This window comes from Vidua macroura, chromosome 11 (assembly GCF_024509145.1).
Source record: "Vidua macroura isolate BioBank_ID:100142 chromosome 11, ASM2450914v1, whole genome shotgun sequence".
Taxonomy (NCBI): domain Eukaryota; kingdom Metazoa; phylum Chordata; class Aves; order Passeriformes; family Viduidae; genus Vidua; species Vidua macroura.
In genome coordinates this window covers 12,155,321-12,183,166 of record NC_071581.1, presented here as the reverse complement: position 1 = coordinate 12,183,166, position 27,846 = coordinate 12,155,321, and the positions used below count along the sequence as shown (strand labels likewise).

At 35.1% G+C, this 27,846-nt stretch overlaps 1 protein-coding gene across 1 annotated transcript in view; it reads left to right on the top strand.

The window, feature by feature from the left end:
- RPGRIP1L (RPGRIP1 like) overlaps nt 1–15,786 on the top strand; it is a 49,281-nt gene extending 33,495 nt beyond the window's left edge. The window contains 4 exon segments of the mRNA XM_053987765.1: nt 586–768; nt 4,614–4,677; nt 10,129–10,246; nt 13,581–15,786. The gene's annotated coding sequence lies outside the window, so the exon portion shown is untranslated.
- The last annotated feature ends 12,060 nt before the right edge of the window (nt 15,787–27,846 follow it).

The window sequence follows — 27,846 nt, the reverse complement described above, 5'->3', positions numbered from 1 at the left end:
TCTGATGAAGCACAATTGTGTTTAATTTTGTGATATTACTAATTTGAACTCTTAAAGGTATGTTTGATTTAACTAGTAAAGTTCAGTATATTAACTTGAATTCCATATAAATGCAATTGTATTTTTTATGCCTAACAACTTTGTGACTTGGTGGATTTTTATTGAATGGGGTCTAGTCTGCAGTAGGCACTAGCAATTCTCTTCCCTTTGAAAAACTTTGGTATCTAATATTACTGAAACTGTTTCTAGCAGTTACAGGATCACTTTGCTGTGTAGCTAAAAAATAATGGCAACTGAAATTAGTGGTTCAGATAGCATAAGTACCTAAAGATAATCTTAACCTAATCTTCTCCAGTAGACTATGACTATTGCAAAAATATTTTAAGCATCAGATGTCAATCAGTATCTGCTGCAAACCATGGGGTTTAGATTCTTCCTGTGTCTATGTCAAATCAATCCATCAGTGTTAGTTCTACAAACTACCCAATGGTTCACACGTATGTTTGGTTTGTGCTTACAATTCGAGAAATACAAAATAATTGTTTTGGTTTGTGTGTTGTTTTTTTTTTTTTTTTTTTTAAATAGGAAGTTGAAAAATGTGGTTTAAAATTGCATCACTTGGTTTTACGAAGTCATGAATTACATCAGATGAAGCAATACAGCAGCTCAGTGTAGAATGCAGATGAAACAATTTCCCTGCAGGGGACACTGCACTGTCACTTCCAAACCCAACAGGTGGTCAGAGGAGTGACTGTAAATATAGATCTGGTGCGTGGCACCTATCCCTGAGCAGGTGTGTTCCTTCCCTAAAATTGTCTTATGAAAATGCCTGCAACAAAGCCTATTTCCTACACATTAGATATATATTTATTTCTGTACTGTTGTATTTGTCATTCTTCCAGCTCTTTTGGGAAATAGTAATGATGGTTTTTAAGAACTGAGATCAGGATGCAATTATTAAGTATAAACTAAAATACAAAAGTAGGCTTGTGTAAGAAATGGAAGCTGCAATATATTTAAAGATGCTGGTAGTGCATACATTTTAAAATTAGGCTTTACATAACTAATTTTTTTTTTTTTTTTTCGAAAGAGCACAATGAACTAATTTTTCTCCTATTGGTACATGATACAGCAAAAGGAAAACATTCTATCCAACCATGTACAACTGAAATACGTTTAGAGAAAATATGTCATGGACTTGATCATCACTTGTGAATACTCAGTGTACCTTTAATAAGAATTTTTTTTAATGGGAAATTACTCAACTGTATTTAATACTAACAAATTGCTATTTACTTCAGAATACTGAATCCTGCATGTTGCATATGCTAGACTCTAATAAATTAACATCTGAAAGCAGTCAGTCTCAATCCACCATTGTGACTCCAAGGACACTGATCTTTGAAAGGCTTTGGGAAAGAAAAAGAAACCCACTAAGAAAACGGTTCTGCAAAGTCCTGAATTCACTGAGGCTTCCTTGCATTCAGATAAACAGGAATTCTGGCATCATGTGCTAAATAAGACATTGCATAAAGGAGAGCTCTTTTTATGAGCTGGACAATTTCATCTTGTTAGCTTCTGTAGGCACTTCTCCAGATGTTCTAGTTAGGCAGACATAAATGGAATATCTTTTTCAAAACCTGTTGAAATAATACCATAACCCAATAAAAGCTTCTTAAGGCTTTTCATTTCTCTTGCTTTTTGAATTCTCATTGCTTTGAATATAACAAACATTCAGAAGTTATAAAAGTCTTACACAATGTTCTGATTCCTGGGTATACTAGTTATGGTCTAAGCATAGTTGTATTTTAGGTATTTACTCTGCAAAGTTTAACTAAAAATGCAGGAAAGATATGATGAAAACAGAATAAAATTTCAGAGTTTTAAGGTAATTATGAAACTTCCAATACATTTCAAGCTGTGATATTTGCAAATAGCATCATGCTTTGGAGAGACTGTAGTTCATAAGGGTTTCCAATGTAGTAGTGCTGTATTTTATTATTTCTGTTAATCATAACTTGGCTGTGCAACTTGGATTTTTCTATTTACTGCTTCAGTATGGATTATAAAACTGTTTGAACTTCAAAATATCCCAACAAATCAATATTAAAAGGTGGGCTTTGGTCTTAATTGCTTCAGGACTGTATTCTGCAGCATTACGCTAATGTGGTTGTTATTTGTAGAGGTTTGCTTAGATAATTGGGTGTCTAATTTCTACTCAAGATTAGCTTTGTATATAGGGGGAAAAAACCTAATGAGTCTGCTTTTTGATAATACCAGTTGAGAAGCCAGTAAGATAATAGTAATGAAATCTGCATGTGTGTTTACTATAGCTTTGCTGCATCTCTTATTCATGTCTAATTAGATTTGAGTATGCTGAATATTTGAGGTTAATTGAATATTTTCTTTAATAAAAATGAGATTTGCATGGGTAGAAAGAAATTTACTTTGAGCTTAGAAGGAAACTAATAGTCTTTTAGACTTTTGCATGGAGAAAATCAGAGTAAGTCCATAAGTAATCTTAAAAAATCATTAATTCTTATAACAAATAAAGCATTTTATATTATCTATAACTGGAACAGATCGACTGTTTTAAAAACAACTGTTACAGAAGGCTTCATGAGATTCATTGCTTTGAAAACATTTGAAGTTTTTCCCATACCTTTTGCACATTCTTCACTGTCATTGTTTGGCATGTGAGATAGATAAAATTAACACAAGCTTGTTGAAAAACAATATAGTAGAGTTCCAGTAATCTGGACATACAAGATCCCATGAGTTTCACAGGTGGTCCAAGCATGTAACTTGGCATTAACTGGCTTTTTTCAACTATGACTTTTTCACTGAGAATGGTTAGAAGATCATTTTCTTTCTTTCAGAGTCTTGGAATAGAAACTTGGATAGGGAAGTTTAGACAGGACATTTAGACAGTTTAGGATCATGGTTCAAATGTCTTGATTGCCCATGACATTGTGTGGTACCTCCTGATGACCATAGTGACTGAGAGCAGCTGTTGTGTTCGGTACCACTGAAAAGAGTTATGAGAATATCCAAGAATGCTTCCAAACACTACAGGCCCATTCAAAGAACAGTGAAACTTGCCAAGTTATGCAGTGGTTCTAGAGAACAGACAGCTGAAATAGAAGAAAGACTTATGAAACCTGGCAAAGGTTTTATATGAAATTTAATTGGGAAGCTTTCTTTTCTCAAAAACTTTTCTCTCTTAGGTGAACATGTGACTATTTGAACAACTTGAAGTACAAGTGGAACTAGAGAGGAGAGGTGTGGGAAAGATGGGATGTACTTTTTATTAAAAATAAACTTTTGAAGATCCCTATTCTAAAAGTGGATTCCTCAAATGTTAAGGCTTTGCATCAGGAAACATTGTCATAATTCTGTGTGTTTATTCGTTTCTACAATAAGCTCAAGACTGTAGAGCATTTTTTCTTCACTTGATGAAAATCTGCTCCATCACATAGTTGTTCAGTTGTGTTAGAATGTGACCTATGAAAAAACTGAGCTATAACAGAACAGCAATATTTTAAATCGCAGAGATTTCTAACAAGGTTCCAAGGTCATTGTAATCTTCAGCTTTTAGTACTTTTTTAAGACTAACTTTAAAATTATAATTTCAGAGGCAAACTGTCACAAATTAATTTTGAATTATTTTTGCAATTAATTGGATAGAAAGAAATATGAGATGTTCCATGCCTTGCAGCAATGTTAATGCTGCTTAAGTTCAGGCAGTACTAAGGGGTGCTATGAAAACATGTTATTCATCAGGATCTAAAAATATATTTTCACTCTGGTTAATCATTTTCCCCAGACTTGAATGAAGTTGTGCTGAATGTATTACTTACTAGTCTGAATTTTTACATTGAGTGAAATGAATTTGAACCCTTTAGGTTTGTTAATAATTTGCATTTTAAATTCTATTAGGTACAGTATTAGTAAACTTAGGAAATTCCTTTTGGGATGCTTATGGGAAAGGGAAGGATCTGTTGATGTGGCATTTCCTTTGAAGTTCTCTGGCTGTCCATCTGTCTCCCTGCTGCCTCCCCATCACTTCCTGTGGTGGCCTTAGGAGCGCTTGGCCATGAGAGCAGCACATGTGGAAAGTCATCCACATGTCCAAAAGAGCAGCAGATGACAATAACAGCCAGCTTCTTACAACCTAAGAAAGTAAAAAACTGAGAGTGGAAACCAAGGATTCAAAGGCAGAATGCCAGTGCTTTGCTTTCTGTTAGTAGAGGAAAAAGGTGGCAAATTGCAGATTCCTTTGGTTGAATGACTTAGCAGCTCAGCCACTGGCGTGGCTGTTTGTGCTAGTAACCCATTCCTAACAGCACTTCTGCTGCCCATGGACCAGCTGGGAACTGCTTTGGGGAAAACTGAAAAATCAATAGCTCTGGGAAATGAGTTCCTAGGACTGAGAGAGATGTGTCCTTCAATAAATGCCTCTGCAAGGAATTTAGGCCTTCTTATGTCCTCATATTGTTGTATTCCAATAGTCTCACTCCAGAGCAGAGTTGATACTTTCTGTTTATACAAATAAGTTTATCTTGGGTAGCAAAAGACAGTATGAGATACGTTAAAGATTTCTGTCTGCACAGGGGAAGAGGAAACCTTACTGTGAGGTGGAGAGTCAAAAAGAATTGTTGTGACTACAGTGGCAGAGTAAGTAGAAAAAAAAGTGAATATTAAAAATGTTGGAGTTTAATGACAGACTAATTTCTAGCTCCATCTTCTCCCCTCATAAACAGATGAAAACTCTTCTGAAGAGCTATGTTTGATTCTTAGGGGCCTATATTCATTCTAGCTCTGTCCTAGCAAAACCTTTTCAGTTTCATTTCTTAATTTTTTAAAAATTCCTGTAACACCTTTTCAGTCTTTATAATCTTTCACAGTAGTTTGCTGATACTTACAGACTGATACCATTTGCAGGCAAGCAGCTACTTTCTCTAATAATAGGATGCCCAAAAACTTCTTAAAGAATTTCTTAAAACCCTCCTTTCTCATTCTTCTAGTATGTTTTCCAAACCAAGGCTACCTTTCACTCTAGGTCATATTAATAGTACAAAAATTAAAAGCTGATCCTTGTGTTTGTATTTTAAATTAAAACAATGAAAAGCTTTCAGAGCGCTCACTCACACTCCCCAGGCTGTGGATTTTCTCCAGTCCATTGGTCTAGAGGTTTCTCTTATTGAAATATTGTGGCAGGAAAGGAGGATTAAATTACTGAGGCTGTCAAAAAGGACAAGCACTCTGCCATACATTATCATTATCACTGGCTTCCTCAGTGGAAGAAAATGCAGTAAATCACTTCAAATACAAAGCAATAAAGACCACTGGCTTTTAAAATCATGAGTGCTATTGCCATTAACAGAAAGTGACAGCTATGTGGCATGCTTAGATGCTGCTTGTATCTTTTTTGACAGTGTGCACATAAACCTGCCAGTGACACGCCATTAGATCACATGACCTTTCAAATTTGATTCTAGCATTGTTGCTTTTCCTTAGAAAAAAAGAAAGAAATGTTTCTTTTTCTTTGTTGTTTTCCTCATGCTCTTCTAAAAGCTGAAAAAGATTTGATACTAATAGTAATTCTGATTTGCTTTGCAGTGATAAATGTGGTTAAGGCAGATAATTGTGCAGAAAGAGGTCTCAGGTGTGCTCTAAAGCTAGATCTACACACTGGCAGGTACATGTATAGGTCTTAGTAAATAATGCTTGTGGTTCACCTTGTGGTTTGTCTCTTTTGAGGAGGTTGGACTAAGGAGTTAATACCTAACTAACTAACTAGAAAAAATTTTGTTTCACCTAGGAATGACAGCTGCATTCTGATGGGGCAATTGCTCTTATTTCTTTCTAGTGTAAGTTCATGTGGCATGGAGTACTGCAACCTCACATAATGCTGGTTTAGTGCTGTGGTTTGGGGTTTGCTTTGGGAGTTTGGTTGGTTGGTTGGTTTGTTTTTAACAAATTTGTTCTGCAAAAGAGAGAATCTATCACCAATATTCTATCACTAATGGAACATATCTGCCCAGTGTAGTGTAGTACATTTGTTGCTTTCTGAATTCAGAATACTACTAAGAATCTAAGAGCTGCAGAAAGTGTTCCTTAGCCCTAGAATTTCCAGAAATGAATAGGTAGATAGATAGGCAGCTATTATGTGAATACATATGAGAAAGAATATAAATTATTCTTGTCCAATTTCATAATAATAACAAATTTGTTCTCATTCAATTTTTTTGATTGTGATAGTGTGTACATTACTTGTACAGAATGAATGACATTGTTTGATTACATTTTCTCTTGAAGGTCAATCATTAAAATGGAATAATCACTAATGTAAAGATTCATTTGATTTGTGGAAGAATAGGAAACCTGCTGATTGTATTTGATGTGTTGGAGTTACTTGTAAATCTTTTAAATATGTATTTATTCACAAATCACTGATTCACTCCACAGTAAGGAGGAGTGATCTCTCTTCATTTCATTTCTAGATGAGTTTCTTGTCTTGGTCAGAAAACAGGTTTTACTGGAATGGAACAGGGAACACCATGAAGTGATTACTTGTTGGGATGGAATTATCATACCAAAACAATTCTTAGGTTGGGAGATTTAAAAAAAAACATGAAAAAATACTTCACTTAATAAGCAAGCAGATGACTAATTCTACCATATAGAATAGGAAAGTGGATAATATTCTACTAAAATTTGACGATACTGAGAATAAAATACTCTTTTTTTTGTTTTCTTTTTTTTTCCCTAAGTGATAAATTAAGCAAGGGAAATAGCTAGTTGGTGTGTTGCGATTTCTCCTCTAAACACTTGGATATTCTTAATAATTATTTTACAAGCCTAAGGTGAAAGTTAGGTAAGATTACAGCAGAGAGCTTTTTCTCTGAACAGCATTCATCTTCTACATGTTGCTGCCATGGTACTGTCCTCTGTGTTTGTAGGTGGGTTGTTTTCTGCAGTCTGATGTGTCTGGTTTGGCCCGTGGTGAAATTTCAGTTCTGCAGTGACTAAATAGGAAGACAGGAAGTTCATCAGTAGTCCAGTTCCCTACTTGATCCTAGCAAGAGGACCACCAAGAAAGAAAATTTATGGAAAGATTGTGCCATACACCAAAACTTTCCAACTCTGTGCATTTTAAACCTGGCCTAGTTATATCTTCAACACGTGTTTTCTATCACAAGCCTTACAAACCAGTATCAGAGCTTTTTCAGCTGAAACAGGAACTGAACTAAACTAATGCTTTAAAGCTCAGGAAACCAAATTATCAAGGATATAAATATCATTGAAAATTGCCTGCAGATGGTTTAGCCTGACACTTTATTGGTGTTTGTGCTAGGCCAAGTCATAGCAGCATAGGCAGTGTATTATGTCTATTAAGTAGTGTATTAATTTATTTTTTTCCTGTCACAATTAATGTTGCTGGAAATGATACTCATAATGATTGGATCCATATTAGAACATAAATGGATAAATCATATGGGGGTTTTTTGTCTTCTAAAAGAAGAATCATTTTAATGAATAGCTCTTAAAAAAGATATACTATTATAATATATAAAATTATTGCTAAGCCAAATTTGCAACTATAGGCTAACTATAGGCTAAATCTGTCGTTGAAACTGAACAAGTTTGACCCTGGAAATAATGCATTTTGCAGCTTTATGCCCTTTTAGTTTATGCTTACAAATAAATGTTAGTTGGCGTGGAATTTATATGGAAAATACATAATTTTTAGAGTCCTATTTAGGTTGCAAAAGAACTTTCAGGTCATCGAGTTCAACTGTTAACCCAGCAATGCACTTTAAAATATCTCCAGGGATGGTTGCTCCACCAGTTCCCTGAGCAGCCTGTTCCAGGGCTTGACAACTCTTTCAGTGAATATTTTTTTCTTAATATCCAGTCTAAAATTTATTTGGAGTGGGATTCACTGTTCATGCATATAAGATTTCAAAATAATGATTGTTCTCTCCTTTCAATTTCATTTATTAATATGGAATCATTTTAGAAGTTTGTTAGAACTGTTGATTTTGGTTCCACATTTGAATTAATGGCTTTAGTTGCAGAAAATGCAAAAATAATCAGTATCAAAAAATAAAGAAAAATATGCTGTTAAATAGAATTATATAAAATATAAAATACATAAGCATGAGGTTGTAGGAGACTAGGAAGACTGTTTGAAATCCTTTTTAGGTTACTAATTGTTGCAAACCACAAAGATGGTTCTTTTCTTTTGACAAGCATATTTTCTTTATGTTTTCAGACAGTCATTGTCTCTGTCATTAATACGGAGATTTTGTCAGAATATTTGCTTTTCTTATACCTGTATTGTGTGACATGGGTAGCCTTTTTGTTTTGTTTCTTCTTTGGTATAATGGGGATTCAAATTCCTTATTAATTTTAGGAAGATATCCTTGCTAATATTTGTAAAACTTAGGAATAAAAACAGGATACAGAATTATCATTTCAGCATCTGAACCCCATCATTATCTACTTACATGTTCAAGTCTTAAAATCAATTAACAGGACACATTTCTGGCATCCATTTAACTTTTTGTAACTGTGTCACAGTTTTGTTTTTTTTTTTTTTCTTCCACTGCTGCCTTTCAGCATTTTAAGAGTGTAGAAATTTCAGCCGTGTAGTGAACCTTCCCTGATTCCTCATGCCAGACTGTAGCTGAAGTGCTGGGACCTGGAGGTAGAGTCTGTGCTCTTCTGACAAGTGTCAGGAGAGACATATGCGAAGAATGGAGGAATCCATTCTTCTAACAGTCACCCTGCTGTGAAAACAAGAGTGAACAGCTTTATGCAAGAGGTTTCCAGGCTGATCCTGACAGGTGCATCATTTCTTGGTGGGAAATGATTGTTATTCCAAGGAACAGACTATATGAACTCATTGTTCCCCAAAGTAACAAAATCTATGCCTCCATGTTACAGAATAGAGCATGTGTAGAGTGTAAGCTTCACATTAATATACTGAATTCATGCACAAAGTTTTCCACTTCCTTCTTAAAAACTCTGATCCCTGGAATACAAAAAAAAATGGATCAATTTGCCTATATAAGAGCTTCTGTCCAGTTGCTCTAAATTACCTGCTGGTGATGATGCCTTTAAGTATTGTTCTAAAAACAAAAATAAATAATCATTCAGGCTTTCATAATAAAACATGCTTTAGGCTTAAAGCACTTACTGTTTTTTCACTTTTCTTTTGACAAACAAGTTTCATTTAGTTCTCTATTCTTTCCTGCACTGCCTAGCAATTAACTTCTCACATGGTGCTTTTTAACAGGATGTTAAAATTTCTTCCTATTCAGTAGATTTGGAATTCCTGCAAGGAAGTGCGTACTTATACCTGGTATTACAGAAAAGAAATGTGGAAATCAGCTAGAGAGAAAGTCTGGGATCCCAGAGAGAAATACAGGAGAGTAACGCTATCCATAGCTTTATTCATATATTCATATTTTGTGTAAGATATCCTTTCCTGTAGCCTTGGATGTAACGTAACTTGATACTAACCCATTTGAAATTATGCCTATTGTAACATTTTTAGGTTGTAAAGCTCACAAACATTCACAGTTTCACCAATGTTGCCAAGACATACCGAATGCTAGCTCTAAATTCCTGTCATTTTGTCAGTCTCGGTGTTTTTGGCCCCAGCACAAGCCACTAACTCAAGCCAGCTCCAACACAATAATGGAATTATATGTTTGAAAGGAAAGCCATACTTGGAGGCAATGGGTGTAATTTAAGTTCACAGAAGAAAAACATATATTTTGTGTAGTTGTTTGTATAGCCAAATAAACAGGAATTGTACCACGGGGTGATGGGAGGGGTACAAAAATGAAGCATCTCTGTAAGCCTGTGGATCTATGACTAAAACTTCTCTGTCCTTCTAGTACAGCTAAATAATACTAAAGAACGGAAGATTTAAAAGAGAGGGTCCTGGACTATTCTTGTCATGGAAAAATGTTGAATTTAATTGATAAACAGTTTTTGTTTATGTAGCAAAGAATAAAAAACAGAATTCAGTTTTGCCTTTTTTCCATTTTTTAAGTTGATTTTTAATCCTTTTTGAATGCAATTTTTTTGTGTTTACATTAAAATTTACAGTGCTCAGTGATACCCCAGAAGATGAGCAGAACTTGAATGTGAAGATATTGATTTTGCTGAATCTGTTTGAAAAAGATATTCCAGAAGCAAAGAAATACCATTGAACAAGACATTGGTGGTGAGTTTTAGAGACCACTTTCTTGTAAATTTTTGTAGCTTAAAAATTATTTGTTCAATTTCTACTTTTCTCTGCAAGATTTACTGTGAAAGTAATTGTTTGACATAGTGTCAAGAAGAAATTCTTTCATATTAACTGAAGTCTTCCATATTTGTTTCCAAAAGTCTGCAGAAACTATTACTGTCATTCCTTAAAATATGTTTTAAAAAAAAAACCCAAACAGCATCCCCAGCTCGTAGTAATTAGTTTATAAAACTGAAGAATTTTAAGGACATGTCTGCTTCCTGCAATTCTCTATTTTGTTCAACATACTTCATTTTAATAGGACTATAAATATCTATCTATATATATATCTATAAAACTTTATAACAGTAACTCTGTATTGCTGATGTCTGTATCTTATTTAAAGTTACAGTATAACCCCCAGAGTAGTGCCACTTTTGTGTCCTCCACACCAAACTGTACCCAAGACAGTGTGAGTGTAAGACTGGGGGTTGGTTAGGGGGCAGTTTAGCCTGAGCACCCCTCTGGAAAAGCCTGTGACCAGCCCTTCACTGTGACTTCCCAAAGCAAGGTGAGCTGAGTAGGAGCTATGGAATCTTCCCTTTCCTGGGCAGCTGTTGGAGAGGGTTTTTGTAGTGCTCATTGGAAAACTGGAGAAGGTTACTCAGTCCTCTCGCAGTCAGGGAAGGGGAATATTCTCCTTGCTTAGAGTTTCTTGTTGCCTGTGGTAGCAGGGTCATGGTTACCAATGGTGCATTTTCCCCCTCCCTCTTTATTTCAATCCTCTTTCCTGTTGTGGTCAAGCTCCAGGAAGGAGCTGAGAGTATCTTTGTGATAAAGCAGTCCCTCTGTGGGTGCATGAACCAGCTCCAAGCCTGGACACAGTGTACACAAGGTACCCTTTGCAGAGCAGGAATTCCAGTTAGCCCTACTGGAATGCCAGGCCAGTGTGACTTTGCTGCTGTGGGAGTAATTACCATACCTTGAGCTATGGGGAGCTGAGTATTGAGGGAAAGAAATAGGCTTTTTTACTATTTCCATTATCATGCATGATATGCATCCATGCAATAACTAAATACTCAAAGAAGAGTATAAATACTCAAAGTTCTAGGAACACGATAAGGAAAATGCAAAGAATCAAATCTCCACACCCTGGAAAAATAATACACGGATTTAATGCACTTCTTAATGTGGCTGAACACTTAAGCTTTGCTGCACCGATAATTTTTCTCCAAGTAGTTATACAAAAGCACATCTCCTCTATAAAGGTATTGTGTAGTCTCTCACTGGAAGATTGTTTTTGTTCTGTATTTTAAGTCCATAATTCCCATTGTCATAGTTCCAATTTGATAAGACTTATTAGTGATATAATTTTTTACCATCTCAGAAAACTCTTAAAAAGATTATTATGACAGGATGGACTGGTTTTGTAACTAGTTATTGTTCTGTCAAAAGCTAATCATTATTATGTAATGATAGCTACTTCAATATTGAGGAGCATTTCTTCCCCTAATCATAAGACATTTGAACTAATTTTTACTGAATATGTATTATATCTATTAAAGTGATAGTAATAGCTAAAAATACTCTTATACTTTTTCTTATCCACACTTCTGCCCTTCCCTGCAGATGCTATGCAGTTACGTTTTTCTGTTGAATCCATAACATGTAACAACACATATTTTCTGAAAATTTAGAAATTTCAGAGAATTGAAATGAATTTTGCATTAATATATGTCAGATCATGGCATGTTATTTTCTTGGACAAATTTACTGGAAAAGGATCTGTTGTCAAGAGCTGGACATCAATTAAATGTAATGGCATGATAAATAGAATTCCTGAGTAATGTGTACATTTTCCCTGAGATGGATATTGGTTTGAGGAAAAAGGAATCAACTTGGATATAGAAAAATTCATAGGACACTACCACATGAAGATGTAGTCATTCTCAGATACCATGAGCTTCATTCACTCTGTTTGAGGACTGCAGGCATGGATCTTTTGCATATCTTTTTCCTTTCATTGCTGCTTGTGTGGAAGTGGCCTCCATGAAATTTGAAGCAACTAAGTGCATGACTAAGCAAGAGGATGGATGAAAAAGAGACTGTATAATCAAGACATCTAACAATAAGTCTCAGAGATAATATGACATTATGAAAACTGATAAAATAGAGTTAATGTACTGATATCTTTAATTATAGTTATCCTGCTGTTCTTACATTAAAAACAATACTGTCCTCTGAAGTCTGCTCTGAAGTTGACAGTTCACTGAGTGATTTGTTCAAGAATATGCAAAATGCTTTGGATCTCTAAGAATAGCATCCAATCTGTCCTATAATACAGGGTAAGCGATGGAAGGCTTATCCTGTGTTTTCCCTTCTCTGAACCTCTTTTGAGCTATCCCAGCAGCCTAGAAGTTGCAACATGGAGCATCATTGCATGTCCCAGAGTACTTATTCTAATTATTAGAGTAAATACGTAGCCTTCCTATTTGTCAGCTGTGTAATTTGCTTTGAAAATATATGCTGTCAAGATTATTTGTTTTTATTCAAATTCCTTCTAGAGTCATGTTAGGCAGCCTCCTTGCTTTTTGTGCAGGACTGTGAAAGAGCCTCTTTTTTGACTTAGCAGCGTGTTTTAATCACAGCAGCAGAGATTCTGGCCCTCTGGGCTTACTCAGATATTGTGAAAGAGTGCAATTTTAAATCATGTCAGCTAATTTCTGTAACATAGAAATTTTAAATACTACTTTAAAACCCACATACACAAAGATGAAGGTAGTTAGTTTAGGGGAATTATCATCTTTGCTCATACTTCACTGTTTTACAGTACCTTGGAATTTAAATAATTTTGCATTGCACAAACTGTAAAGAACAAGTTGCTATTTAAATACTAATAATTGTCCAGGCTGACTTGGACCCATCATAAATGTAGTACAAAAAATGCATTAATTGGTATATTTTTTACTTAAAATTATTTCTGACTATGCATATATGTTTTCAATAGAGCTTGGAACACCTTCATTACACATTGTGAAAAATTACTAATTTATGTATGCAATTATTATACAAATAGTTTTCTTTATTTCAGAGTTAATTCCAGCTCTGATACTTTCATTGATGTACATTCTAGTTCTTAGAGTGCTCAGTTTCCAGTAGGCTGAGTACCTGAAAACTAAGCTTTCTTTATTATTTATTTACCTCTCCTTTTTTTTTTTTTAACATATACTAGGAGCCTTTTAATCTGTCCAAATGCTAAGGAGGATTATCAGAACAAAAGTGAAACCTTAAATGAAATTGTTAATGCTGTTTTGTAATGTTTCCTTTCTAGTTTTTGATTCACAGGATGACAGTGCAGTAATTGGGAAGCTCAAAGGAGCAGTGGAAGCCCTCCACACTCTGCCCTCAGTCGAGAGGGAAATGCAAAGATGACTACGAGGCATGAAAGGAAGTTTGCCTACAGAAGAGCCTTCTCCCAGTGTAAATACATGCTTGATAGTGCATCAAAGATGAGATCTTTGTAATTCCTGTAGTATATTTAATGTATAATTTATATGAAAAGGACGCTTGATTTGTAGTTGTAAAGTTTTGTATACTTTTCAGTCTGTTTGTTTTTATATTTCCCCCCTAAGGCTAAGAATATCTCCACAATGGACAACGTCTTGTAAATAATTAATACCTACATGATTGAACGACGTGCTTTATTTGCATTTTTAAGATTTTTTCCTACATAAAACAGTAATAAAAATGCAAGTCAAAATTTTAATTTTTAATAAAAAAACCATAAGCCTTAGAAAACTGATTAAAAATACTTTTATGTTATCCCTAATCACCCCGTTAAATGGAATGCCTGTGATTAGCCTCATTAAGAATTTTATACTGTGAAGATTTTATTAAAAGCAATATATGAAAATTACTTGGATTAATGTGTTAATCTGCCTCTTTAAAATGCTAATATCCATTTTATGCACATTAAATCTCAGTATGTGTTTTCTTTGATGCATGCAGTTCCTATCAATTAAATGTTAAAAATTAGGCTAGTTGCAGGACTTATTAAATTACTGCACCCTTTTTTAAAATAACTTTTACCCTTCTACTAACATTATAATCAGCTGTTTATGGTTACCATAATTTGAAGTAGGGGGAGGGCAGGTGCAATCATTTTCTGTACAGTAGATGATTTACTTGCAGCCAACATCTGTCAAAGCAGAAGAAGAAGCCATAGAGTATCAGATTTTGCTTCACCTACTTTGGGCTTTAGGGATGCGCAACTGTTTTCATTTGGGTTTTGTCACTTTTAGAACTTACATCAAACATAAACAATAAATTGTTGTATCTGAATAACTACTGTCTAGTGTGGAAAGTTAATTTTACAGCTTTTAACCAATCTCAGTGAAGGATTTAATTGATATTTTTAATGGAGCTGTGAATCAATGCTGCAAAAGGATTGTCTCTTGAGAACGAGGATATAATACATTTCATTTTTTAATTTGCTTTTTTATTTGTCATTTTCTTCAAAGGATTTTATAGACTGTGGATTTCCACTGTTTGCAAACAGGCTATGTTTCTTCATAAGCATATGTAAAGTATTCAGAGAGATAAGTAATTTATTAAAATCTACCTAATTTGCCGTGATATATTAAATCTCTGCTTCAGTGATCACAGACCATTTCATTTAGAGAATTAGGCATTCCCTCTTTGTGTGATTAAAGCTCTGGAAAATGAGTTCTTTGCTCCTATTTGTGAACATTCAAAGCCTGCTAATGGCAAGAAGATGGAATAGATTATGAGACAATTCATTACAGTTCAACAGAAAAAAACCCCTGCTATAATGCAGAAATGCAAGTATGAATATCTGCATATAGTTTGAACCATCTGTGCTCTAATGGCTTCAGTAATGGCTCTTCGTCTTCAGTAGGCTTTGAAATGACATCCATACAATATTAATTTGTTGATGTACATTATGAGGCCAATGGAATGAATATATTCTGACCACAGTAATCTCTGAATTCCTGCGTGGTCTGCTGGTTGACTCCATTTTAGGACTTACCATCTTCTGTAGGGCTTCTCATCCAGACTTTGCCAATCCTCATAGCATTTCATTCCTCTGGAACTTTAGGAGACCACAGACAGCTGCATTCCTAAACCCCTCCATTCTTCAGTTAATGGCCATATGTTTGTTGTCATTTGGGCTGGCACTTAGTTCATCATTTTGGCCACTATTTCTAGCTTTTTTTGGCTCTGTGCATCCACATTGTCAATAAGACTGTTATTATACATTACAATAATTTGAAACAGCCAGATTCAACACTGAGATTAACTGAGTGGCTTTTTAGAAATTTAGTTGTGGTATTCTGTCAGGAGGTTCTTATTATTCTTCTAATACTTTGCAAACCAAACTAAATATCCTGCACATAAACAAAGAAGTGAATTGTATTGAGTTTTTGTGTGTGACTGTTTACTGACTTGTAGGGGAACTATGTTAACTGGTGCTTGTTTTCTTCTGAAATAAACCATGTGGTAAAATTAGAAAATCAGTGATGTTCATCTCACTTAAACATTTACAGTAACACCCTTAACACTTAATCTTCACCATCTGAAGTTGGAAACTTAGAAACCCAGAGTTCATATATTCATGAAACACAGATCTCTTCAGTAAGTTACTGAAAAATATTCCAGTTGACATTTGGTTACATAGTGTTAACTGCTCTCAGTGACTCCAGCATTAACATGTATAATTTGCCTCAGGTTCCTAGACATCTTTCTTCGTAAGGCTCACTGTTACTCAGTTTCGGATTTTAAGAAAATAATCCTGATTTCTATTCATGTTTATTGCTAAAACAGATATAATATTCAGCAAGGATTTTCCCAACAGATGGATTGTATTATCTTATGCAACATAAACATATGATCATACCAGAAAGTTTTGTTCTTGCATTAAGTAGTCTGTATTTCCAAAAGGCTCTTAAATCTTAATTCTAAATGCTACATTGTGCAGGGAAAGTGGAAGATGTAACCTAGTACTATTTGTCTAGATTTTAGCAATGAGTAGCTTGAATAAAACATGCATCTATGTAATCTCTAGGCTAAGGTACAAAGGAGCCATATTAAAGCTGGGTATTACCATGCCTTAAAATGTTACTCAATAGCATTCATTTTTGTGGAATAGATGAATTTTTACTGTGGCATAACTTGGTCACCACAGTGGTTCTGCACAAGATGAAATGACAGTGTCAAATGATCAGTTTTGTTACTATATCTTTTCCCATTTATTGTTACAGCTTGTAGCTTTATGATGCTATCTTCTGGTGTGATATGATAACTGCTGTTCTCCAGGTTCCCAGGAATGTTGATCAAGATGGAAATTTTTTTAGCTCAAATAAACTTTATCTGTTTTAAATGTTGCTTTTAGCCTTTTATAACTTTAACCTAGGAACAGAAGGTATAAGAGTAAATACATCATGAACCAGGTAACAGCTCTGTGAAGTCAATCAATCTTGCTGTAGAGTAAGTCAAAGCTTATTTCATTATATAAGAGTAGATGTAACATGACAAAATTTATTATTAGTTTCATAGATCAATAATAAAGTTAATAGTAATATTGTTTTAAAACACTTTTTATTATTTCAAGGCAAAGTGAGACATTATCATAGTTCAAGCAGTCTCCAAACATATCAAGACTAAATATTGGCTGCTAAATTTGATTTGGTTGTTTGTGTTGGAACTGAGAAATAATTAAAATACAGGTTTAAAATTGTACTACAAACCATATTTCATATTTCAGAGCCAGAGAAGTATTGCATGTTTTACTTACAGACAGGTCTTTCTGCAAGTGATAACAGTGACTTATCCATCAGTTTTTTGAGATAATTGCAAAAGATAATAAATATTTTTATACAACTTCACCCATGTTACTGTTTATGTTATAGCTCTTAGCAATTGGACTAGATCCTGCAACTGATACTGGAAGAAATTGTATGAAATTAATTGCAGAATATGAGTTCAGGTTAGTACCTTAGTATACACTTGATAAAAATTTGCTTTTGGCACAGTAAGCCCAATGTGTACTGCTTTTTTGCTTTTTGTTTCTTTTTGGTATTTATGACAAGTTTTAATTCTTTTTCCATCTTTTTTAAAATGGGACGAGGCAACTTCTGAGGAGCTTGAATCATTCATCTGTGGGTTTTAGAAGCATTTTAAAAGGTTTTTTTTTTATTTTTAAGGTCCTTGCTGAATCATACTTCAAACTTTCAGCATCTGGCAGCATCAAAGTCTAACTCCTAGCAAAATTTCATTTCCAACAAGAGCTGCTTGTAAATGATCAGGTACCAGCTAAGGATGTTTTGTCTGTGGAAATAAGCCATTACAAACCTTCAAACAGAAATGCTTATGGATCTCAGTAGTAGTAGTTCTGTCACAATTTTATGTCAGGATAGGAACAATCAGGCTAAGGAGACCTCAGGTGGTCTCTAGTCCAGCCTCCTGCAGGGTTAGGGATATCCAGTCTGGGCTCAGGGAACAGTTTCTGTCTGTGTGCCCTTTCCTGAGCTGGTTTCCAGGCCAGACTGGGTACAGCCCTGAGCAATGGGGTCTAACATCAACAACTGACCATTGCTGGTGTCTAAATACATCTTACTTCAGTAGTCCAATATCTGCAACCGTGCAGGGCAGGTCTTGAGCATGATCTAACAATGATTTGTTTGTGTATTTGGAAAATAATCTATTTCTTAGTTAGATGAAATGTCATTCTTGTTGAATGCAAAATTATTCCCTACATATTCAAGCAGCAAGAACCGAAGTATCCTTGAAAAACTATTGGGAAAAATGAGGTCTTTCTATTACTACAACACAAAAAAAAAAATTAATAAAGTGAAGTTTCTTTTTCTTGCAGAACTGTTATCACCAGTAATTCTTTTGATTACCTACTCATAAGTATAAATAGCTACTGTAGCTGATAGTCTTTGACTTCAATGATAATGAAAAACAGAAGATGTTCTACCATATACAGGGCAATTTTCCCAGAGAAATGAAAGAAGTAGACACCAATCAGCAGCTGATTCCAAACACAAAGTACACGAACAAAAAAGAGAACACAGCAAACTTAAGAAAACATCAGAAAATCTTTACGGAAAATCCACATTTTGAAAATATTTCTTAACCTTTCCTCTGTAATAAGCAGTTATTTTAGTATACCAAAATCAGACCCATTTGGAAACTTTCCAATTGGTATTGTCAGTGGTGTAATTTACATCTTAGATGAAATGCACAAAAATGGATCTATTTATAAAACAGAACCAGTTGTGTATCACAATGCAGTAGATATAACCTCAGCAACAATATATATTGGCAGGCCTATCTATAGTTAAGGCAAACAAGTCAGTGTAACTTGTCATTTATTTCAGAATGGAATTTACAGTGATTGACTCAAAGTCTGTAGTAACAGAGCTTTTTGCAGACGTTTGTGAAAGTTATATGGGATTATATTTCCACCCACAGCATCAGACATGATAGGGGCCTGTTACAGAGGCCCTGTACAGCTCTCTGTGCAGCCTACAACAGCATGTGTTCTGGGGAGCACTGTCTGCTGGAGCTTGGTGAATCTCTCCTCTGTATCTTCTCTTTTTGGGCTGGCCTGTTTGGGAAGAGCACAGAATTTGGCTGTTAGGAAGCCTGTAAGTGTGAGACAGGCTGTTTCTGCATTTTCATCCTTCTCTGAAGGACCTTCTCCCTACAGCAGGGAAGTGGGAAGCAGATTTTCTACTAATGGCAAGTTTTGTTTTGAAATCAACAGAAGGGCTCTGGGGAAAGTTCATAAGAACTTCCTAGATGCTACAAATCAAAATACTTTTTGTGTTACTTCTGCAGTAAGTGGGAAGTCCAAATTCTATCAGGCCCATAACCCTAATTCTTGCACTTGGTTCATTGTAAATTTTGGTGAACTTTGGCAAGTTTCAGTGGTTACAGAAAAAAAACAGAGCATAGAAGGATGTGGGGAAAAGAGATTAAGCTCTAAGAATTAGTTTATCGTTTCAAGGGCAACAGATTGCCTTGACAATCCAACAGAATTGTTTCCTCCTAACAGAATCAATCCTTGAAAAGGTCCCACATAAAAGCATCTGTGATGTTGCTGACACAAAAGCTTTTATTCAAATAAGAGTTGAAATTACTTAGGCATTTACTGGAAGCTTCCCTCGATCTTTATGCTTGCCATGTGAGAAATGAGGTTTTACAATTAATGAAGGAAGAAGCATAACAACTTGTGACTTGCCAGGACTTCACTAGCAAGTCTGTCACACAGAGGTTGTTTTGCACAAAGGGAAGATGCAGGACACAAGTGTACTTGGCAGTCTGTCTGGTTGTCCCTCCAGGATGGCCCTCCTCAGCCACATCATCTACTGTCCATGTGAAATCCAGCTCTGGATGCAAGTGAATTGAAGCTGAGTCCTGGCACACAGCTCATGAAAGGGCACACAGACAAAAACATTAGGGGGAGACCAAGAGGGTGCTGGAAAGCAGCTGTTTGATTTCACCTAGAATTCAATCCTGTCAAAACACATTAAAAAGACAGCATGATTCTTCTCAGACTTAGTTAAAAGATAAAAAACCCAACCAACAAACATACCAAAATGAAAACAAAACAAAACAAAAAATTGCAAAAAACAAACAAACAAACAAACAGTAAAAACCCACAACAAAACAAAACCCAAAAAACCCCACCCAGTAATTTGTAAAACATCAGAAATTATGGGATCATGAGCTAATCTCTTGTGGTAAAATGTCTGCTCTGCTTTTTTTTACTGTGCTTTTTATGATTAATTTTCCTTGTAAAGTAGTACTGTTGATACCAGTTACACACTCTGAGTATTAACATGAAAATGTAAGTTCATTTTGGGAACTGCTGGAGGGTGGATACTATTCACATCTTGTAATCCTTGTTTATGTTATGCTCTGTCTATTAAGTAAAACAGTTTAAGTGCACTGAAATGGGAGATTTATATTTTAAGGTGGGGTTATGTTTAGAGAAATAATACTTAGCTGCATCAGTGAGACAAGCAAATACATAGTTCATTTTCTTTGGGTTTAAAGCCAGACAAGACATTTGTTGTAAATTATTCTTAGTCCCTAACAAAGGCTCTTGAATTTAGTTACCTGCCTGAATTACTGAAGGATCTCAGGCCACTTTAGGAGGAAGGTCTGCAGTCACTTTGTTACTGCAGTTTGACATCCAGTGAGGTTTACTCTCAAGCTGAAATGGAGCGTGACAGTTTGTCTGATTTGTTTCCCATTATTTGACACCCTTCACTTGAAATCATGGTTCTACCCAAATTTGCTAAAAACTCACCACAGGTCTGACCACTTCGTTGTGTGAACCTCACAGCAAGACTAGCCCTCGTTTTGGGGGTTTATTACAACTGTTATTTTTCTACTTTACAAGGCTTGCTATAAAAATATTTTCAGTGCTACTCTACTTCATTACTTTCACTAATCTGATAATTTAAAAAATTAAACATAACTTTGAAAGGTAAATTAGTTTGTTGCATATTAAATTATATAAATTATATAATATTTTAATTAAAAATTATAGTTGTATAATATAGTGAGGCACATTTGGAAAATACTATTTTATGTCTGATTTTTTCTCCTTTGTTAGCATGCTTCATTTTGGCATTTGCTGTCAGGGGAAAAGTATGGCAAAAACTCTCATTTTTCAGCTGATTCTAACTTGATATACAATATAGAACACGACTTTATTCTTAAATATGAATTCATTGTTAAACACAATCTCATTATGCATGCTAAAATCACTAATAAATATTTTTGTATTTATGTCAACTTCTATATTAATCCATGTTCTGATTTTTAGGGTGTTAAATTATTGCTTTTAAAAATTACTTATTCAGGGAAGGATTATTTATCAAAATGTACGTGTGGAAAAATAATCTTTTTGAGATTAGTCTTGCAGAAATCCTTTGACAGCAAACTAGAGGAATATAATTGTCCTTCTCTTTCATTTCTCAACAGCTTGGAGACTAGTTTGTTGTTTTATCTTGCAGCATTTTTCTAGTATATACACCAGATATTTCTTCTGCACAGTACTTGGAGTAGAAAATGGGAATTTAAAAACAAAACCTTGCATTTACAGAATTGATACAGCCCACACAGTAAACTTAGGTAAGTGCTGGAAGTAGCCACGTCGTGTCATGATATTATAGAGCAGAATGAACAAAGCACCACTTGTGGATGAAAGTTGCCCCCTACTGTCTGATGTGACATATGCATACAGAATTGCTATTCACAACTTTTGAGGTTAATTTGTCTACGGTGTCTTAAAAGAACATGTTTTAATTCTAAATTTTAGATTTTGATATGGAAATATGGTGCATAGAAGATCAGATGTTACAGGAAGAAAATGAGCTGAAAGACTGCTCTAGTAAAAGCCTGGCCTAGCATTTGCTAACAAACATTTATTGAGATAATGATTGGTGTTTCATTTGTAATTTTGAGGGACTCTCTGTCCTTGATAGTATTATGAATATTTAAAGCAAATTTGTTTAATTTTCAGAGTCTGTTTAGTTGCTGCAGACTACACCTTTGTGAGCTCTTATTTCAATTATACAGTAATTGCAGAATACCGTTCCATAATGTACCAACCACACATGGTTAATCTGAGAAATATTTTTTGTTCAAATAGTTGTAGACATTAAGAAACAAATATACAAGCTTTTAAGTTTTTAAAAAAATCTTTCCTGAATTCTGTAAATTCCCTTAAATAGTTAGTAGTTAGTACAGCTCCACTACCTATGGAGACTTTCTGAGGATTTGTCAGCAATGAAAATTAGCAGGTCAAAATCCTTACATGCATAAATAATTTAAGGACTGAGAAGAAATTAATCACAAATGCCAAACCTCTGGGAAGCTTGTAAAGCATTGTCCCAGTCACAATGTAAATATATATCCCTACTTACACTGCACAAATGGTACTTGGAAACAGCTACAGTGGTAACAAAACAATGGCCAATATTTGTGCTTTCAAATTATGTCTGTCAGAACAACTTCCATGTACAGATCTTAAATGATTCATTAATAAATGCCAAACATAACTTTGCAGCAGATGATGACTGGTATCACATTGATATTATTAACTTTTTTTACATTGTTATTATTAAGTCTTAGATACAATTTTTGTTGGATACTGAAATAGAGTTTTTTTCAAATACAATCTTTGGATTGCAATTTCCAACAAGGAATCCTTAAAGCATTTTACAAACTGTGCAGCACATAGAAATTACTTTGGAAAGAGAAACAGAAAGAACCCCTTCCTCGAGGCAGTTGGTGAGAGTTGAGGATCTGTCAATGGCAAAGTGGCAACACAACCGTGCAAGGACTGAGATTACAGAGCTAATGGTCTATCTTTGAAGGCACACACTCTTTCCTCTCAATCCCAGTACCTGTTGCTCCTGTTGGTACTACTTCTGTAGAAAACCCATTTCTCTTTTTGAGGATTTATTGGTGCTGTCAGGGAGATGTCAAGCAGGAGGCAGCTTCTTCTTGGATGTTGCTCTAAATGTTAAGCTTTGTATGCCTGCAGGGGACAACAGGAGAAGCTTAAGGAACAGAAATCCATGGAGGCTTACTAAATGCTTAGAAGTATTAGAAGGCACTTGTGGCTCAGAAATGCCCCGAGCTGAAAAAGGGTAGGGGGTGAGAGAATGATAGGAGGATGTGTTATATATTCTTTCCCTGCTGTTGTTATTTCGGCACTCCCAGTGACTTCACCATATCAGAACATGAAATTAAGTCTTGTCCTGGTTGTTAGGCTTTCTACTTCATTGCTCAAAAGAACTTTTCAATAATATGTACTGCATTCTGCAGAGTCCTGCTTGGGATAGCAATACAGCAGACTTTTAAACTGGAAAAAGAGGAAAAAAGAAATTAGGAACTGACATTAGGAGAGCTGAAGCATGATACAGGCCATGTATTCTAAAAGCTCAGGTTCTTTGTTCTTGAATTCCTTGCAGTCCATAGGTCATTTTGCACACAAACTGTACACAGTTTTCAGTTTGGGGTCATAATGGGACTTAACTATTCTGTAACCAGCAATCAAATTATCACTCAGTGGCTTGCAGACTTGCCACTCTCGCTGTTCTTTAGCCACTGTTATAATTTTAAGAATTTCATGTTTGCTGCATATGCTTTGAAGTTGTTAGTATATGCAAAAATGCATACTTGACCAAGTAACCACTGTATTGCAAAAGTTCTGACTTCCTCTCATCCAAACTGATGTGATCCCAAAATGTTCAGTTTAGCAAGGTTTCACTGTATCCCAACAGACTGTAAATTTATCTGTGTTAAATTTAAAAACAAAAATAACAACATAACAATTATATTTATAAGGATCCACAAACAGGGTCAGAGCAAGTAACAGATCTGATTCAGTATTTCTGAAAGAATGTAGACTGATCAACATAAAAACCAGGCATCCTGCAGTACTGCAGATGTCCTTCTCAGAGGAAGAATGATAAAAATAAGTACTTAATCCTAGAAACTTAACGGAAGATATTTGAAGAGAAGTCTTTTCCAAACTTCCCAGGGTTTGCTTCTTGACACTTTCTATTGTAGTTCACTTTTATCACATGTGCAAATGTTGAGTCACTCTTTAATTTCACTTTTATATTGTCGCCTTTGCATCAAGCGTTACTGAGTTCATTGCTCTCCTGGTGACACCAGCATTGTTACCAGCGTGTTTTATCCTGTCTTCATCTACCATGTTCCTGCTGATCAAAGTGACCAGAAGTGGAACCTTACCAGCAGTATTGTACATCCCTCTGTGTATCTGAGATCATAAGTTGTATAAATTTAGAGGCATGTAGTAATATGCAGTATAAATGTAGATGTGAAATAGAATCTTGAATTGACTTCTCTATTTCTCCCCTTAACATATGCCTTAGCTGCTATAGCACAGAAGCTGGCTAAATTCTTCTATGGACTGTGCCTTGGATCAGAATAAAAGCAACAACAGAGAGAGATATCACAGTGGGCAATCTGAAGTATCTCAGAGAAAAGGCTGGTTTTTCTTTTCTTTTCAAATGTATGCAAAGGCAAAAATCCATCTGTCAGAGTAATAACAAGGTCCTGTTTAAAGAAACAAATTTCTACTAGTGTCAATACATTTACTGTAGTTTCCCATTAAACCTTGTTGCAATTTATTTTCTTCTTCACTAGATGCAACATATTTAACTGAAAAGTAGTTGCAATAATGTGAAGTTTTCTGGAAAGTCATGAATACCTTATGTGTGTGGAAATGTATTCAGTTGCCTGTTGCGCCACAACCATTAATCTGATGAATAAAGAGTTTGCACATGGGTTCACTCAGAGAGTTAACATCTGATTTTACGTGGAAATATTTGAAAGAAAAAGTACAGCATAGCCTGAAGCCTGTTAGATTTTTAGAGATTTATTGAATGCAGTTTCTTGCTTTGGTTCCTATTGTCTACTTAGAAAAGAATGTTGTTTTGAAATTTAAAATTAAATAAAGGGAAACAATTCAAACAGCATTTCTACTGGACAAAAAAATCCTTTACTTCAAATACATACAAAACCTGTCAGTTTTCATTACTCATCTGTTGTTCTACTATTTCATTATCTTCTACATTAAATCAGTTGATTCCCCACCTTTACACTGGTGTTTTGGAGATAAAATAAAGGGGCAGGAAGTATCTTCATTTATCAACCTGAAATAACATCAGTATTTGTACTGAGATAATATTTCTGTCAATAATTCATTTCTAGAACAAAGAATGAATAGAATTAGTAGTTATTGTTTCTCTCTGTGGAGATAAATGTTTGATGTAGGAACTACTAGTCTTAAGTTATAGGGCAATACTGAATCTCATCTTGATCTAAAAGGGATTAGAATTTCCCGGTGAATTCAGGAAATCTTCAAACATAACCTGTGTCCCTGTTTGCTGCTTCTGTTATTGTTTTTGAATTTATTGACTTTGGCATGTTGTTAGTGTTGGAGAGAATGCAAAATAGGTGAGGCATCTATATTAATTAGCCAGATATGTTGAATGACCTGTTATTAATAAGATTGTAAACACTTGGCCTCGAACAGCTTCCTCACTCTTTACCTATTACAGTGCACTGGGTGTGGATGATTAGAATAGTACTTGATTGGAATTTCCCCTGCTTCTTCCTGAGAAGATTTTTAGTTACATTGAAGAGACTTAGGACTTGAAGTAACTCTCATGCAATCAGAAATTGCATTGCTTTGACAAAGAACATGTCATGTTGTGTTCATATTGTGTACTTCACTTTAAAAGCAAGACCAGGTGCCTCACTTGAAAATACTTCTTCTATTTTCATATTGCCTCAATTTTTTAAAAATCTAGTTTTAAAATATTTTTTGACCTGAGTTGGTAAATTGTCTAAAAGTGTGTTTTGATACAAAAGACCAAGTGAAATCATCTGTTCTGTGTCCAGCGGTCCAAAGTCTGATGCTTGCTCATTTCTGAGTGAATTCAATTCCTTAATGAAGTTGTACATACAAACTTTTTTGGGTTGTATGGGTTTTTTTGTTGCCATTTTTGTTGCTGTTTTTTAGAGTTAAATCTGCTAGCTCCTACAGTTTTTCTAGTGCTCAGTAGCTGTGAGTTATGCTCAAATGGCAGTTGGGTGTCCTTAGATTATAAAGGTAATGTTCATATTCTGTCCTGGGTTCTGTCACACACCTCAGAGACCAGCTGGCCCATGTGCAAGATAAGCCAGGCCTCTTTAGAGAGTTCATGACCAAATACAGAGAGCTGAGGCAAGAAAATGAAAGTTTATCTCTTTGCTTTTAGCTGCTCCAATAGATAGCAAGTAATGACTATGCACAAAACTCTCAAATCCTTCAGACACCACTTGGAATGTTGGGCTGTGACTTGTCTTCTGAGGAGCTTCCATAGGAAGGCTTCCTTTTCTTGCCAAATCTTGGAAAAAAGCTTGTTTCAGAGCAGGTTTTGCCTTCATTTAGCTTGCTTATTAACTTTGGAAGATCACAAAAAGATACAGATACAGGCTGTGCTAAAAAGGGGCTTTGCTGGCCTGCTGAGGGGTGAAAAATAAAGCCACAGAGTAAGAGTGGCAAATAAAATAAAATTGTGAAACAAAATATTTGTGGATGCAAGGCCTTTACCACTAAACTGCAGCCACATATTATATCTTCTTTTAGAAGATGACATCTCCAAGAGCAAATTATTCCAAATGGACCATCATTGCATTCAGATGAGATTACTCCTATTGTATTTCTTTACCTGGTGTCTGAGAGATATAACTATAGATCCATATGCTTAGGATGTATTTTTTAAATGGAATATTGACACCCATCTGCTGTTTGAGAAATGTTCTGCTCCCTTGATTGATAAGAAAATATGCTGTTCACAGATCATATCCTGTTCTATTATGAAATTAAATTTACTTAAGCTTGGCTTTCCAGAAGAAGTCAAATGCTCCCAAATGGATAAAATCAGTATATTTAAGAAGCACTTTGATGAAGTAAATTCTTTAACATATGAATGTATATTGTCCAGGACAACAGAGGCCCTGGAGTTAATGCATGGGTGTGCGTGGCAGATGCAAGGCCAGCATATGGATGCTAAAATCCACATCAAGGTTTGTATCAACTAAACATAATGCAGCAATTGAGGATGGTTGTTTGTAGAGCTCTGGTCAGCATTAGCAAAAAAAAAAAAAAAAAAAAAAGAAAAAAAAACCAAAAGGCAGAGTTTGCATTCCACCATGGTGTTGTAAGTCAGCCTCTGTAAACCCTCCTTCATGTGGGTGCACATCATTCTTCAGGCACATCCTTGGTTTAGACTAACTCTGGCTCCCTCAGTAATGTGTTAATCTGACAGCTAATCTTGCTAAAAAAATGGATTAACTACTATGTTCACGACAGAAAGCATCTATCAAAAGGCACAATTTTGCTTTTCAAATGCTCTGTTCCAGTGGGCTCCTCCTTTGCTCAAGGGGACTGTGCTCATCAAAATGGTTTATACTTGCTTCTGCTTCTTGAAGAAAGGTGTCTCCTTATTGCCATTTAACCTCAGAAAACTTTTTGAGGATTTTTTCCCCTGATAATTTGTCTTGACGTTTTCACATGATCAAAATTAACCATATTGCCCACAAAACTGTTGAGGATGCAAAACCATCTGTGAACTATGCCCTGCAGTTAAACACTTCCAAATTAGGATTAGCCACCTCTGTTTTATTTTCTTGTTTACTTTTTCCCCAATAAACAAAAATGCTTGTGTCCTTAAAAAGAGGGTGAATTTCTGATTAACTGAAATTATTAGGTTGGTCTGTAATTAAATGTGAAAATAATTAAATCTTACTTTCAGAAGACAGTAACTTCTGCAGTATATTCCTTCTAATGGGGTCTCAAGTAGAGTGTCAAGAGTCTCACAAAACACATTGTAAAATAGGAACAGGGTAAAGGTCATTCCACCTGCTGTGGCAACACTAAAACTAGCTTTGTGGACCTAACTGAAAAATATTAAAAAAGGAGTTTAGGACAAGAAGCTGAAAACAATGCTGAGGTATTCACCTTTTATTCT